The sequence below is a fragment of the Pipra filicauda genome, unplaced genomic scaffold, assembly GCF_003945595.2.
Source record: "Pipra filicauda isolate LSUMZ 115617 unplaced genomic scaffold, ASM394559v2 scaffold258_size1095741_pilon, whole genome shotgun sequence".
Classification (NCBI taxonomy): domain Eukaryota; kingdom Metazoa; phylum Chordata; class Aves; order Passeriformes; family Pipridae; genus Pipra; species Pipra filicauda.
In genome coordinates this window covers 463,723-479,675 of record NW_024104374.1, presented here as the reverse complement: position 1 = coordinate 479,675, position 15,953 = coordinate 463,723, and the positions used below count along the sequence as shown (strand labels likewise).

At 40.6% G+C, this 15,953-nt stretch overlaps 1 long non-coding RNA gene across 1 annotated transcript in view; it reads left to right on the top strand.

Moving 5' to 3' along the window:
* LOC113992324 overlaps nucleotides 1–12,366 on the top strand; it is a 34,175-nt gene extending 21,809 nt beyond the window's left edge. Inside the window, exons 3-5 of the long non-coding RNA XR_005563832.1 lie at nucleotides 9,454–9,487; nucleotides 9,864–9,923; nucleotides 10,562–12,366. This is a non-coding gene — a long non-coding RNA (uncharacterized LOC113992324). The remainder of the gene's footprint in view (nucleotides 1–9,453; nucleotides 9,488–9,863; nucleotides 9,924–10,561) is intronic.
* Nucleotides 12,367–15,953: the final 3,587 nt, after the last annotated feature.

Here is a 15,953-nt window from a genome sequence, read left to right as displayed (position 1 = left end):
GTGCTCTACAGGAGGTGGGATGCATCTTGTAGCAGTGTCCCTTTGAGTCATGAAGCTTGAGGGAGATGGCAGCAACGATCTCAGAAACTCAGTTTCTTTAATCAGCTGTGAGCACAGAGGTGTGACTGTGGATGTGATCTAACTGCCTTGGTCTTTAGTGCAGAAGTTGATTTCAGCAGAGGTGGTTATTAATCAGAAGGCACAACTAGCTACCAAGTAAAATGCTCATTGTTTCTCTCCCTGACAGCTAGCTCAGGCTGGTTATTAACACAAAAAAAGCTTTCACTTTGAAAGTTGTTTTGTTCTCTCCATCCTCCGCTGCTATATTTCCTTTGCAAAAACCATGCTGAGCCACATTATGCTGTAGCTGAAGTTGTGGAGCTTCTTTAAGGTACCATTTGACACACTGGTCCAGAAATCTCAGACTGTGAGAGGAACAGAAGAAGCAAGCAGTGGAGATGGAGGCAGCTTCTCGGTTCCCATGGCATGCGCTGCTGCATATTGAGCTGGACAAACTTTTTATGGCAGAAGTTCCACAGCATGCTACATGACAGCTTTCTAAGGAAAGAGAAATTATCTCCTCTGTTACTTGTTGGTGAACTGGGATTGATTATGCTGAGTCCTGTAGCTGTTTGTATGTCTTAAGTCTGCAGATCACAAAGAGCTTTCACTGTAACTGGACAGCCATTATTGTCCATTTACTCCATTGTTTTTGTCATGCAAAGCTTTCAGTCATACAGTTTGCTGACTAATTGTACCAAGCAATGTGTTCCTAATACTGTATTTACAGTCTCTAATAGTCATACATAAAGCCCTAAAAAGTATGCTATGTCTGACTCCTAAATCATATGATTTTACAAGAGGTTGTGTATATTTTTGCATCCACTTTAGACTTACACACATAGAGTATTTCCAATTGTTTACATATGTTAAAATCTCTTGCATTTAAATAGCTCATTATGCAAATATTTACAAAATACATGGATATTTATTTTTACTGTACCCTCTATTCAATCACTGAGCTAAGATTTAATGTCTAAATATTGTCTGCAGAGTCGCATGTGCAGTAATGAATTATGAGTAATTATGTACTATATACAATTATGCAACAAAAATTACATATTCAAAAAATATTAACATTACAAAGGCAAGACCTCAAATTTATGGAGCATCAGAGGTAAGGTGGAATCCTAATTCAACCTGTAATTATGCACATGTGCATTATAACATGGCCTTTACCAGTCACGCTCTGTCCTCCAGCTGCCTTCAGCTGCAATGGGTGCATGTGTCCCAAGCTATGTTACAGGCCAAGGCCCCAGCCAAGGCTCCAGCCAAGCCTTGGGATCAGACCAAGGCAAATTTATAGTTTCCCAGGCAAGGACTTTTTCCTGGATTTGGTCACCTAAGCAACTGACCTGGTTCAGCAAGCATGTTTCTGATTTTCCCATTCCTACAGCAAGAGCTTACAGCAAGAGAATGCCCTGCACTAATTCACCTCTCAGGACAGAGCCATACACCGAGCAGGACTAATTTTGCATTTGAGACATTTGAAAGAGCCTTGTGTTCTCATATAATCAAAGACTGACCCTGAAGTACATTGTGTTGAAAGGTTTTTCTGACCAGAATATCTTCCACCAGGAAATGCTGCTTTGTCAGAATTGAAATGCTTCGTAGGAACATTTTGTTTGTGATGATATTTTTGACAGAAAAAAATGTGAGCAATTCAAAATCTGAAGAAGGTTTTTCTCACTGCCAGTTGTTTCAATGTAGGCCTGATTTCTTTTCTTTCGGTCTCAGAGCATATATTATTTATATTTACTATTCATTAGTTAAATATTACCAAATCCCCTGCAAAATGTTCCTGAAATGTTTCAATCCTGTTAATTCTGACATTGACTGATTTGGTTATTACAAGGTTTCAATAAGTTTGGTTTTTAACAACTGTGTGCTTAATGGCCTTTGTGGATGCACAGTGCTTTCTTATATGTTAAGAAAGCAAGCAAATTCCAGAAACTTAATTTCAGTAGAATTTATAACTCCTATGAGGAAGACACTCAATTAAAAAAAAAAAATCAATTGAAGTGGATAAAGTTTTCCCAAGTTATAAGCAGCCAAAATAAATTTAAAGACTGAGCGATCTCAATAATACATGGCCTCCTTTGTTCCATCTATTACACTGCAAATGATTTGTCCTTGGAATTTTTTCTGAAAACAGTAACTGTATTCCATTTCTTAAATAATATAATTTACAAATAATTTTTAGCACAAAGAGCCAGTATTTGAAGCCAGATTTTTAATATTAGCTGAATCACTGATGAATATGAAGTCTACAACTGTCTACAGTTAAAAATTATTTCCTAAAGCTAATTTATTGCAATATGTGTCCTGCATATTGCTAATATCTTGATAAAAACCAGACTAAACAGAAGTTCTCTTAAACTGAAGACGAGTTGGACTACAGTAATACCATTTGGATAAAGATTTCTCAGGATGCTAAAATGAATCTGATCCCAAGTCTTTTATTTCCAGATCAAAAAACATTTTATAACTTCCCGGGGTATTCTTATTCCTGGGATGTTTGTTTATATTAATTGACATGTATCTTAGCACATTCTGGCTATGGAAAAAGGTAAAGCAGAGCAGTGATGAAGGACACTCTCTTGTAGACAAGTTCCAGGAAATATTAAGAATCTTATTAAAAAGCAATGCTTTCATAGCATTTCTCACTAAATAAACAGTGTTTGGCTAGTTTCTGACATCATGGATTGGGATTCTCCAATTCATTACTCAGTTTCTCTCTCTGGAGACATTGGAAACAGGAGTGCTCACAGCAGGTGTGCTCAAAAGTATAACCTGGGTAGTAAAAAATCCACCTTCATACAGGACATTGCAATGAGGACTTGTTTGGCTGTAGGCTTTGCTTTTTTTCTGTTAAACATGAATTGGTTGGGTAAAAGATCTCCCTGGTTTTCCACAAACCCTTATCCTGAGGTGGACACAACCCTTTCCAATCTTTTTTACATTTACTTTTCTCCTAGCTGCTTGTTGTGGATCTTAAGAGAGAAATCAGCTTCTGATCTTCCAAAAACTGAGATTTCTGAACAAATTTCCTACAGACATATTGAGGGGCAAGAAAGCCAGGAGGGCTTATGAAGTGGATCTCAGTGTGTTTATGAAAGGGATTACAGACCAAGTTTTCTTGCAGTAGCAGCCAGCTGTGGTTGGTGGCTCAGGAGTTTGCTTTGTTTGCTCAAGCAGACTAGTCCAGACTCAAAAGGACTAATCCTCTCAAAAGCTTCAGCTTCTTTCTGGAGGCCAGCAAAAGCTAGCTGAGGCATGGGTTCCTGCTGCTAAGATGCAGGCCCAGAAATCAGACCTATCAGTCTTCAACGAAATATCATTGGGGTCCTGTCTCTTCAGCTGACTTTCTTCTCCTACTCCCACCTCAGTCTCACGGTGTGGTCTCAGGAGAGTTAAACAATGTACACACCACATTTTCTCATCTAAAAAAATGGGAGAAACATTCCATAAACCACTCTTATGATGGCAATGATGGGAAACAGCTCCACGATGCTTGAATAAAATATGGTAGATATGCAAATCATTGCTGCAGTAAGACTGCACCATAGAATCCAGTACTTGAAAGGCTTCAACCCAAGAAATTCTACAGCCTCAGCTTGCTCTGCTCTAACTTAAGACTCTAATCTTGTTCCCCTGGCCCCCTCTTCCATCACTGGACGTATCTTCCATCACACTAGCTTATTTCAGGTGGGAAGCAGAACGTCTTTAAAAAGAAAGAGCAAAAGGAAGACAAAAAAATGGACACGTCTGTGCATTTCACATGTGATGTCCACCCACCCCCTGCCACATAGATACAAAAATGTTGAGTTTATTTATACATATGAATAAATATGCTTTTTTATCACTTCAACTTGTAAATAGGAAATGAAGTCACAATCCTCAAAATTATAATGGCAGGCACACAAAGACTCAGTTGCTGGCACGGAATTCAATTAACAGATAGCAATCACCCTTGGGTGAATGTGTGAGGTGGAAATATACAGGCATGCTAATAAGTAATAGCTTAAAGCCAAGGCATTTATCAGCCAGCAGCCAGACATGGGCATAAGTGTGGGCAGACAGCACTGCTCTGGGATATTTAATAAAACCTGCTCTCTTCACTTGAGGATTTGTGTTTAATCATTTGGTAACATTTTAGAAACCTTCAGCCTGGGAAGCTTCTCAAATGGAACTGCTTAGGTCAGAAAATGTAGAGAGTTATTTACTGATGCTAAAATAGCCAAAGGAACAGAGTGGATTCTAGGTAATATTAACAAAATTCTTTGTTGCCATCTTTTTGACCTTTTGAGTTTCTGGGATATGCCTGCTATGTGAGGCATATGTGAAGATACATGTGAATCAGAGCCTTATCTGGGGAAACATGCAGAAGGCATTCATTAATACTGGGGAAACGAATGATTGAACTGCTGTTTGAAATAAAATTTTAACTCTTTTTTGCTTGGTTGAAAGCCTAAAGCTAAAATAGTTTTCTTCTAGGCTCCTTGAACTCTAATTTACATTGCATTTTGAGCTTTCAAAGGCTTCAGGCAGGCCAAGGTTTGTCATCTGCTGAAAGATGTTCAATTTAAACTTTCTCATCAGGGCTCTCTTTTTGCCATGGCAATTGGGTGAATTTGCAGGTCTGTTTTGCATGGCTAAATACCACTGCTTAGAGGAAAGGGAAATCCAGATGCAAAGTCATGAGTTTGTTTAAAGAAAGGAAGTTCAACTTAATAAGACATTTGTTAGGAACTTCACACAGAAGAAATGTAAGGGATGGTGTTGGTACATTCTTGGGTAACTCTCCAGGGTTAAAGCATTCATCAAACAAAGGTGCTTTGGAGCAGGACACAGGGAGGCCAGCCAGTCTATTCAAGGGACATCCAGGAAGCAGCATATGTCAGTAATTATCAAGGAAGGCTGGAGATAGTGTTGCAGCTCTCACTGCTTTTAGTTTCGCCTGCGTTCTGGGTAAGCAATCATCCCTTTTGCGGTCATTGGCTGTGCCCCCGAAACTCAGCTGGTGGCAATGGGAAGTCTGCGGTACCTTCACTCCTTCCCTGAGAGCAGGGAGCACCCCTCTGAGCATACTGCCTCAGCAGACCACATTGTCCCACTCCCTGGTATGGCTGTCTGCTTTTCTTTGGCTGGAACCTTTCTGATGCCTAAGCAGGCCCTGGTGGTCACCAATAGCTGCGTAGCAGCTGAAGTGGTGTGGTGATTGCCCATTTGCACAGTCTTAGTAATTTTGCTTTGTCAAAGGAGTCACCAAAGGCATAGGTGGGCTGACACAAATGTTAAAGATGGGCAGTGACATTCTATAAGCACCCTCTAGCAGGTGTTGTCAGTACCTGTTCTTTTTTCTGGGGGATTCACATGATGTACAAATCAGTGGCCAGAGTCTCTGCCAGCCATTTTCCGCACTTCTGGCGTGCAGCCCAGCCTAGGCTCTACTCAGGAAGCTGTAAAGTGGCTCTGAATAGCTGCTGTGAAGCTGTCGCTGTGCTGCTCCTATCACAAAGAGTTTTCAGTGCCCGCCTTGCTAATGGATGGGTTTCTCCTATACAGAGTGCCAAACAGTGCGGTGATACATTCAGGTTTTATTAGTGTGAGTTTAGCGTTGCCGCATTATTCATAATGGAAACAGCACAAGAGAACTGCACTGTTCATCCCAAACAAGAGACCATAAATCCTGTGAACCACGCAGCACCGTCAAATGGTGTGTTTTCACCACTTATTTTGCAGGAAACCTATTTGTATTCTGTCTATATGTAAACCCAAGCTGTCTTAATATTGCAAGCCCAAACTGTGTCAGAGGAGGTAATAGCAACAAAAAATAGCAACCAGTATACATTTTAGAAAACTCAGTCATAACTCCATGATACCAGGGCTCAGCACCCACTGCCAAGTGGGAGGGGAGCGCATGCTGTGGATGGTGCACTGCTCAGGGGGCTCAGCCCTTGCCCAGCTGTGGGTTATGACAGTGGAGCCCTGCGGTTGCCTCAGGACTGAACACTGATCCCCTTTGCTGTGAAGGGTTCATGTGCATGTCTGCATTTGAATGGGGCAAGGGAAGACCTTGTGCTTCTGCTCGCTTGGTTTGCTTTTACAGAGAGCTGCTGCAGCAGCGGGGTGTGTGGAGTACGCCCAGCGGAGGTATATTAGTGGGCTGAGTGTAGGTAAGTTGGTCAAGAGTTCAAGACCATTTTAATTTACTGTGATGAGGACACATCACCTGCCTAACATAAATAAGGCTTTTCAGGTGTCAGGAAGCAGTTCAAGCTATATGCCAATTTGCTGGTATGCTTTCTTTGGGAGACTGTCCCAGAGGGAGCCAGTCTGGGCTCCTGATAGGAGTGAGCAGTGGCTCTGGAGAGGCTAGGCTGAAGCCACTGCCTCCCTTCATGTAGGCACTGTGTGATTGTGAGAGAGATGAAGCTGACTTTTGCATGGTTCTGCATTCGACCTAGTGACCCAGAAACTAAGGGCTACAGAAGCTATTATCAACCATTTCAGCTACTGCCTCTTGCAAAACTCCCGTTGCCCTGCTTCCATCAACCTTTGCCGGGCCTGCAAGCCAGGCAGCAGCTGCCCCCTATCACCCACGGCCTGAGCACTTTTTTTATGATACTGCAAGCACTCATCAAAGGAAATGTTTACTAGAAGATACGTGTACATTCTAGATGGTGTTAGTTCATTCAGACATGATGGCTCAGGGAAATTACGGACCACAATCTTGTTACTTTTGCAGGAAATATTGCCTGAACTCATGGAGACACCTCCCCTTCTCTCCTCTTGCTTTCTCTCCTGCATCGCCACCCTCTCAGGTATAGCTGCTAAAGCGAGTCACCCTGGGTTGTGAGGAACCTCTGATTTCTTAAGCCTCACCTATGAACACTCCAGCTCCAGAGCTGTGGGCTCACGAGCTCAGCTAGGAGTTTTACTTTAAAATATAGGTTTAGGGTTCCTTAATACCTTGAGATAGTGTCAAGAGAATAAGCCACAGACTTGTTCCCAAGGGGTTTCTTTATTACTTTAGGGGAGACAATAAGGGAACTTGGCAAAAGTTCAAAAAGGGCACTACATAAGCTAGACAACATGTTCCACTACTATACCAACTCAGAATATACTATTAATCCACAACACTTAAATCAAGATGTAATCAATCCACAGCACTTACGTCAAAAGCCGATCCCTCCAACTCCAAGCCACCAAAAGCATCAAGCAAGAAGCAAAGAAAGAGAATCAGAGGGAACAAGAAGAGAGAAGGAGAAAGAGGGAGAGATAACTACCACTGAAACCTTGTGGAAGACCAGCTTCATATGTCCAGATGACAGGGCAGTGATGCATGGCAAACGTATGCCTGTGGTTTTGTCTGCTCTGGTCCCTATGGACAGGCCCCCCAAGTGAGGTCTCTGACCCACCAGCTACTCTGGGGTTCCAGGCTAGGGTGAGGGGCAGTGTCCTCACTGTCCTTGCCAATCTGAGGCTGGGTGAGGGGCTCCAGGAGGTGTGATGTATTATAGTTTTCCTGGGCTATTTGTGACTGACAACTACTCCAGGGCTTCCCCATGTGAATTCCAGGGACCTGCCATGAGGGAGACAATGCCCCTTCACCTCCGTGAGGTTCAACCCATCCCTTCAGGGACACACACACACACACACACATGCGCACGCACACACTCTCCCCACAAGGTGGTTCTGACCCAATAATCACTGATCTTGTGTCTAACAGAAGCAAATGCTCTGCACTCCTCTAGCTACTTTGTTCACTGTTGGTATTAGCACTGGAAATGCTGACAGCAGCTACTAAAGGTTAAGTGTGTTTGTAGAAAATCAGCAGTGTGGTGCCCCCTTCCCCCTCTTCCCTCAGCTTCTGAAGGGGGAAATGGCCCTTCAATACATGAAGAATATAAGTTCACATTTCTCTGTCTCAGAACACATGCATTTATGCAAGAGGTTTAAAGGATATCTTTTATGATCCTGGTACAGTGATGCTTCTCTTAATTAAGTGCTTGAAAGAGCGACAGAGTCTTCTACAGCATTGGTTATTATGCAGGATGTGTGTTTTAAAACGTTAAGTACCTTGATTGTCTCTCATATAGCTAGTGCTGTCAGCAGTTTGCATAGTGCTTTTATGTGCCTTTTTCCTCCCTGAGATACCCGTGTTCAGTTCAGAACTGATTCTGCTTCTGAAGCAATTCATTAAACATCTTTAGTGCACCACTTCTGTGAAGAGGTCAATTTGTTCTTTCTGTCTAGAGATGCAAAACTCTGGCCTTCAGTTGGTAGATGCAAGTTAGGTTAATTTCTTACTGTTTAACTTATGCTTTCTTTCAACCTATTCTTTCTAGCAATCTCTTCCTTTAACATAGGCATTCATTATTGATGAAATGTGGAGACTGATGCTACTGTACCAGTCTAGAACAGGTGCTGTTGGGTAGCCTGGCATGCACACACTCTACCTCTCACCCTCTTCTGGAGGAGACATTTTTCAGATGAAAGAAAACAGCTATTTCTTTCTCTTATGTTCCTTTGTCTTTCTTACAAGGTGCCAGTGTGGTGGTGGCGGTGGGTCCTGGAGCACAACTAGCCTGAAGGTGACTCCTAACCCAGCTCACTTACAGACTGTTGTGTATGTGTGAGGAGTCTCTGGCTTCTGTTTCTCTCTGAGGTGGGCTTTCTGGAGGTTAGAAACAGGACTCTGGGAAGGAGTCATGTCCCAAGCTCAATTTTGTAATGCTTTTTTCCTTGCCTTATTGCTTGAAGAGAAGTTTTCAGGGAGGTTTTATCTGTAAGTCCTCATACTCACAGATCCAAATGCCTTTGTGTATTCTTGTTGTTGAGTGGGCTCTTTATTTGTCTTTGTTTGTTTGTTTGTTTTGTTTTTAATCTTGATATTTCTAATATGGAAATTGATCTGGATCACATCTGCACATACTAGATAAAATAGGTTTATTATTAAATGTAATTTTTAGGTGAGATGAAGTGGACCAAAATTAAACTTTACCTTAATCTTACTAGGGTCCTAGATAAACTTTTTTTTGTCTTTTTTTTTTTTTCATAATTCTCATCATTTTTCTGGGATCGCTTTTATTTTACCATTGCATGTAGGAATGTGGCTCATGGTGTTTAGCTAGCCCACCAGTTCTGGAGGGAGCACACCTGCTGAAATAAAAATCAATAGGTATTCATAAAGTTATCCCTAGGACCTTAGTCAATCTTTACTGAGTAGGCCTGACACAGCAGATCCCGAAGTTAATGGGACCACTTCTATTGGAATATTAAATGTGTTTATTAAAATGTCATCCCAAGACAAGTGTGGATATATGGAGTTGATATTTTCCCTGAACACTGAATAATTTAGTAAAATTATTATATTTCTTATTACAGAAGTTACAGCCCTTTGGGAAGATTTTTATTTAATGTAAGTATTTTAATATATTTTTCTGGACTATATTTTACATACAATGTAGTTTCTGCTCAGAGGTTTTTTTTTTGTGGGAGTTCTGTTCTGCAGAGGTTTTTACTTTTTTTTTTTAATTTTAAAATTATAAAATTTTTTTTCTTTTAGACAAAGTCAGACTGAGAATTTAAAAAGCAAAACTGATTACAAAAGGTACCTGGAAAGCATAAATCAGTGTGGGCTTCAGAAATAACAGACTCTCAGAACTAGTGATAGAATAGCATTTTTTTTCTTTCTTTTATCATAGACAGGGTCTGTAAAGGTATGTACTTGAATCACTAAAAATGTCCAGTTCTCAAGGATGCTGACCAACTTGTTATTCTTCATTTTGATTTAGATAAGATATTTTCAGTGCGTGGTTCATTTCGAAACAAACCAAACCAGAAAAGGCTGAACAGTAAGTGATGCTTCACATTTTCTGTTGGGAAAAAGATTTCGGAAGCTCATGAAATGTCTCCAGCCTATATAATATATCACGTCATATTAATTTATGGTAGTCAGTGAACAGTCAGAAATGGTGGAGGAGAAAGATTGAGAACCTATAATATTCTGCTTTATTCAGAATTGTATATCAGTGGGCTTTTTTTTTTTTACCTTTATACAGAACTCAGGCACAGCATCTCTTCTTCCTTGCTTCAGGAAAAAAAAAGAAAGAAGGAAAAAAAGTCTACATATTTGTATTATTTCTCCAAGTAGCAAATTCCCTCTGCCAACTATCTGTGGGTGTGCAGCCCTTCCTCAGGAACATGCTGTAACTTCTGAGTTCCTGTGTTTGCGATATCACAGTGCTTTTGCTCTGCAAAACCATGAATGGGGCCATTATGAGGGGCTGCCAGATAATTAAGATTCTGAGAGGGATAGGCTGCTAAAAGCGTGTTTAGTGAGGAAATTACAAGGCCAATAAAAAAAAAATGTCTTTGCAAGTTCCGATTGTACTCTTTTCTTCTGTGAGTCTAATTTTTCAAGGTCTGACTGGATCATGTTGGGGTTTTCTTTCATCCTTTTTTTTTTTTTCTTTTCTCCTCTCTACAACAGGAGCTGAAGCTGGAATCTAAGTCCAAGTTAATGAAGCTGCCTCAAAGTTGAGGAGGAAGAGAATAAACCACAGCTCTGAGGCACAGACCACTGGAGATTCCTCCTTCAAACCCTGCCTTTGCCGCTCACTGGAGTTATTTGATTTGGGAACAAGATAAGAATTCACAATATCTGATTTGTAGAAATAACCTGGAGGAAGAAAAACAATCAGAAATATTAATTTCAGATATAATTTTCATCTCTCAGTTTCCTAATAGTCTTTCCCAGCTCTAATAACATTAACCAAATATAAAGTCCAGACTTTGGGGAAGTTGTGTACTGACTGACAAATACATCTCCAAATAGTCCACAGTTCAGCACTTCTTATTCTGTTAATACTCCGTGACCAGGAAAGGTTCGGAGCATAATTCTCTTCCAGTTATTCATGTTCTCCCTTTCTCATTTTTTTTTTTCTCCCAGCAAGAAATACACCTGGATATTCATTGTGTGCAAACTGTTGCAGTTCCTTGTGGTAACCTGCAAATCAAACTGATAGAGCAGAAGAACTGCTGTCACACCAAGGGCTGTACAGCCAAATGCAGGTGTTATGGCTGCTATTGCCCTTAAGAGATGGGGTGTGAGGAACAATTCAGCCTGCTTGATAGTCAGCTCTACCCAGTCCTTGGCTAGAGTTGACAGAGAAAAGTACCCAGCATCTTTAAATTAGGCAAAGTCTTTGCTATAAATGTCTAACAATGGCAGTGGAGCAATTCTAATTATTGGCTGTACAGGTGTTGTCTTTCTTCAGTGCTGGTAACATATCGTTGTAAGGCAGTGGGCATATATTTATGGCTCACTTCTTCACACACTCAAAATTTGGGCTTCAGATTTGTATTGATTAAAGTCAGAGTGGTGTGTGTGAGGGTAGGGCCACTGTGCAGTTTATCCATTGTGTCACCCCAGGAAGCAGTGGTGCAGCCAGGGTGTTTGGTGTGTTCCTTGATGGTGACCCCCTACAGCCAAGGAGGACCAGGAGGCAGCTACAGACAACCCAAGGAAGGTTTGTGGGGTGGATATGTGTCCTACAGAAAACAGTGGGAGGGGAGACCATGGCTTCCCAAGCTGAACACACTGTGGATATTGCCTGTGGTGACTGTAGTCACACCCTTGCTCTGAAAATGAGACATCACTTCCTCTTCAAAGGTTCAGATGCCTGTGCTGCCTGTAGCTACACATTCAAAATTTCAGCTTCAAATTTTGTGTTGATTACAATTATTTATTAGTATTAAATTTTAATAATTATTCTAGAGTCTTGTTCTGCATGCCTTCACAAGAATTTAATTGTCTTCAGCAGGCCATTTTAATACGTTAGTGTTTTAGCATGTAATCATAATAATTTATTGTGTTAAAGTGTTGAGACTGCAGCTAGGAGAAATGTATATTTAGGCTGATAAGAAAGGGAAAGCTTCAACTTGGAATATGGTTGATTATAAAAATAAAAGATGTCTCTAATGTAGCACTTATTTCTAAGCTTCCTCTTCCTATTCCTGACTTTTTTCATCAGCGCTTCTCATAATTTATTCACATCCATGTACACAGTCCTTTGTTACTGCATGAAAAACCTACACAAATGTGGTTTACTGATTACACAAAGGAGGAAGTGAAATTCTTGTCAAATGCTTAGAGAAATCAAATTAAAAGAGTTGTCATTTTGCCTTACTGACTTAGTATTGTTCCCTTTCATAACAAAGGATAAAAATGTGATTTTGAAATGGTTGTGTTCCTTTGCATGGTATATTGATTTCTGTATAGATATGCTTATTTACACTGGCAGAATCCTGGTTGCTTATTCAAATGCCATCTTGCTATGTCATCCTGTTAGAGACATAACGTTCCTGTATTTTTCATGTGACCTTGTCTCATCTGTAAAGCTCAAATTTCATTGCTACTCCAGGAAAGGTTACTGGTGAGAAACATTTGAGCCTTAAATGGATTCTAAAATTTGAATAGGACCCATTTTTTATGTTATGTTTGGACGAGGCTTAGGTCCAAACACCTCTGAAACTTTAGAAGATTCAAACTTGGATCTAGACTGAATTGTGCAACTTAAATCTTTTTCTAATACATAGATAATACCACGTGCAAAGAGTGTAAATGCACACACACGTGTGTGCACACATATAGACACAACGTATGTATATTGATACATAACCACGCAACTTGGTAATACTTGGAAATAATAAGTGACATACATCTTTGACTGGAATTTAACCAGTGTTGACTCTATTTCCCAAAAGAATTGAAATTTTAAAAGGTTTTAAATAATTTCTTGAGTAGCTAAAGAAGTTACTGATGGAAAAAAAATCAAAGGAATCAATTGCAGTTTTTTGGAAAAGTTCTTTCATTGTCCATGAGCTAGATTTTAGAAATTTTAAAATGTTTATTAGTTCCCTATCATTGTTCTGTACTGAGTTCAATATAGATTGTGGTTTGAGTGGGACCACAATAAAAAGGAAAACCCTCTTTATGTGGCTAATGCAAGATCAATAAGTTTTGGAAGTATGAAGCAGTGATTAACAGGAGAAAGGAAAGGATGTTGTGTAGGATGGATGGCAAACCAGGGAATCAAAATATGGAAATGAAGTAGACCTAGAAACATTCTGGTTGTTTTGGAGAAAATCACTGTCTAATTTTTGGCTCTGCAGAAACAAAGGCAGGGTGGCCTGGATTTGAATCCTGTTTTACCAGCAAATCCAGCCTTCAGGATCGTTTGCATAACTCATTCCAGCTTTGGCTCATGTCTGTTCTGAATAAGCAGTTAAGCAGTTTGGGTATTTTTCAGATCCCTGTGGGCTGGCAGAGAAAAGATATGCAGCACAGAGGACTGAAAGAGATGATTTGTTTAACTTTTGCCAGCCTGTATGGATGCATCTCCCTGAAGGCACTAGCATTCAGCCACCCTCACTCCCAGTACTGACTTGTGTACCAGGCAGAAAGTGCTGGTCTCACAGAGGGAAGATGTTTTGTGCTCAGTGCTTCCAACTCCTATTTACAAAGAAGCAAAATGGAGCTGTGTCCTAAAAACTGGGAGTGCTCTGAACCTCGTGTGGGTTCCAGCTTGGCAAGAAGGGCTCCAGAGGACACAGGAAAAACAGAGAAAGCAGCCAAGTGTTATATGCCTCCCCAAATCCTCGTTTATAAGGTGGTGGTAAATCCCTGCTGTAATGCAGACTCTTCCTATGAGAATACCCAAATGTGTAGTTAGCACACCAAATCACATGAGCGCACTTGCATCAGCAGGTTTGTGACTGAAGCAGTTTTTTGCATTTGTATTTTTTTCCATATGGATGTGACTTCAGAGCAGAACACAAGCCTTTAAAAGGGAGAAAAACATCCTTTGGCTTCATTTTGTCTCTCATCTATGGACATATGCAAGTTTAAAAATATTTGACCGTGCTGTTGAGAAAGTGCAAGGCTGATGTTCATTGTTTTACAAGACAGATATTTGGTTAATGCCAGAACTCCAAAGACGCAGACAAGACTGCACCCGCTTGGTGCAAAGTGCCCTGCAAATGCAAGGTATGAGACAGCTCCTGCCTTCTCTGCTCATAACCTGCAAGGAGAGAGGATATCATGCCTGAGGCAATGCAAGGGGAAAAGATGAGAGCTCAGATCTTCCTTGCCTGATAAACTTCGCTCTGGATTGGTTACTGTTCTCCCACAGCATCACTCTGCTGCACTAATTGGGATTAGGTCCCCCTGCACTTAATGCTTCCTGAGCACAGAGGAGGAAGCAAACTCAGTCATGAAAAGCTCAACAGTTGTAGCTGCTTAATTGATGGGGTTATTTTAAATCCAGTCAGTTAAATTGCTACGGACACCCTTTATTATAGCCTAGGCAATTTTATTTCAAGTTAGCTTTAATCAATTAGGAATTGATTTTAGCTAAGTCAGTATAAGAACATCTGATCTGGTTTAACAAAATTGGTTTTAGAGAAGTGAAATGGGTGCAGATTCAGCATAAGCTCAAGGAAGGCTTTCTCTTTTTACTTGCTAATGATGAGGTAGAGGATATGCTGGTAAAACCCCAGATGCTGCAGAGCCTCAGCAGATCGTATGCCAATCTTAAGTCCTGTGAAACAAAATGTAGAGAAAGGGAGATAAGAGGGGGTTGCATGAATGAAGAACTCTCTTCACAGCAACTTGTGCACAACCAAATCCTTGTCCTGACTGCACTGGTCACTGGAGGAGGTTTGGGAATAGCAAGCGATGCAAGCTTGGAGCTTGCTAGTTGTGCTTGCCCAGGCTGCAGCACCCCAGGCCACTGAGGCAGCAAAGCATCTTGGTTTTGCTCTAAGTGTTTTAATGCACTTGTTTTCTGGCTGATTAGTGTTTTGAAGAGGTTTGGAAAGATGGCTGAGCTGGAGGTATGGCATGGAACACTGCTGGGAGCCAGTGGAGATAAGAGGAGGAAGCAGCAATTCCATTTCTTGGCAGAAGTGAGGTGCTATATTGTGAAAACAGAAATCACAGGAGAAATGACAACCATCAATGGAGAATTTTGAGATGCGACCAATTTCTAATGCTGTCTTGCCTTCAGGACTATGAAACATTTGTGAGGTTGTATGATTCTTTTGATGCTTTTTTCTCCAAAAGATTATTGTAGTATTTTTACCATACTGTAAATTGGTACTATGTTTTAAAAAAGCCCATCCTGTTATCTTCAATTTACTGCTTTTGTTTTTATCATGATTGTTATGAATTCTCATATGGGAACTCTTGATCATTGAATGTTGGAATTTTTCATTTCTATTCTCATAAATGGCAGGAACAAAGCTACAGCAGTCAAGGACCTGCTATTTCTGGTATTATCAGAAGGAAAAAGCAGTATTTCTGCCTAGGACTTATTTACTTTGTGACATAACCGATCCCATGCTTGACTTCTTCTGTAGGTACAAATAGTGTTAATGAGGTGTTAATGTGTATGTAGGCGACACAAACATGGATTTGCCTTTGATCAGTCTGTGTTATTTCCGTTTTTTTCTTGACTCTCTTTTTTAATCTAACCTCGAAAAGCTGTTTGCACTATGAGACCCTGTTGACTTAACAGAAAATTTTCTAGGAGCTGAAAGAACTTCTGAAAACAATGTGTAGTGAAACTCCCACTGGCTACAGTGGGGTCAGTATTGTTCCTTTGATTACAATTGTTTGAAGAGTAAAAACATATTCCCAAGGGTTTGCCTACATGCAGTTTTTGTACTGCTTTAAATATAGGCTTGAAAGTAGTATACTGAAAGCAGTATATAAACCCTAGTACAATGCAGTTGTGGTATTACCAGGATGTTTATGCTGACCTTGCTTGACCCCACAGATGCAGGGCAGTTCACAGTGTCTCCCTCTCTGCATCAGTACC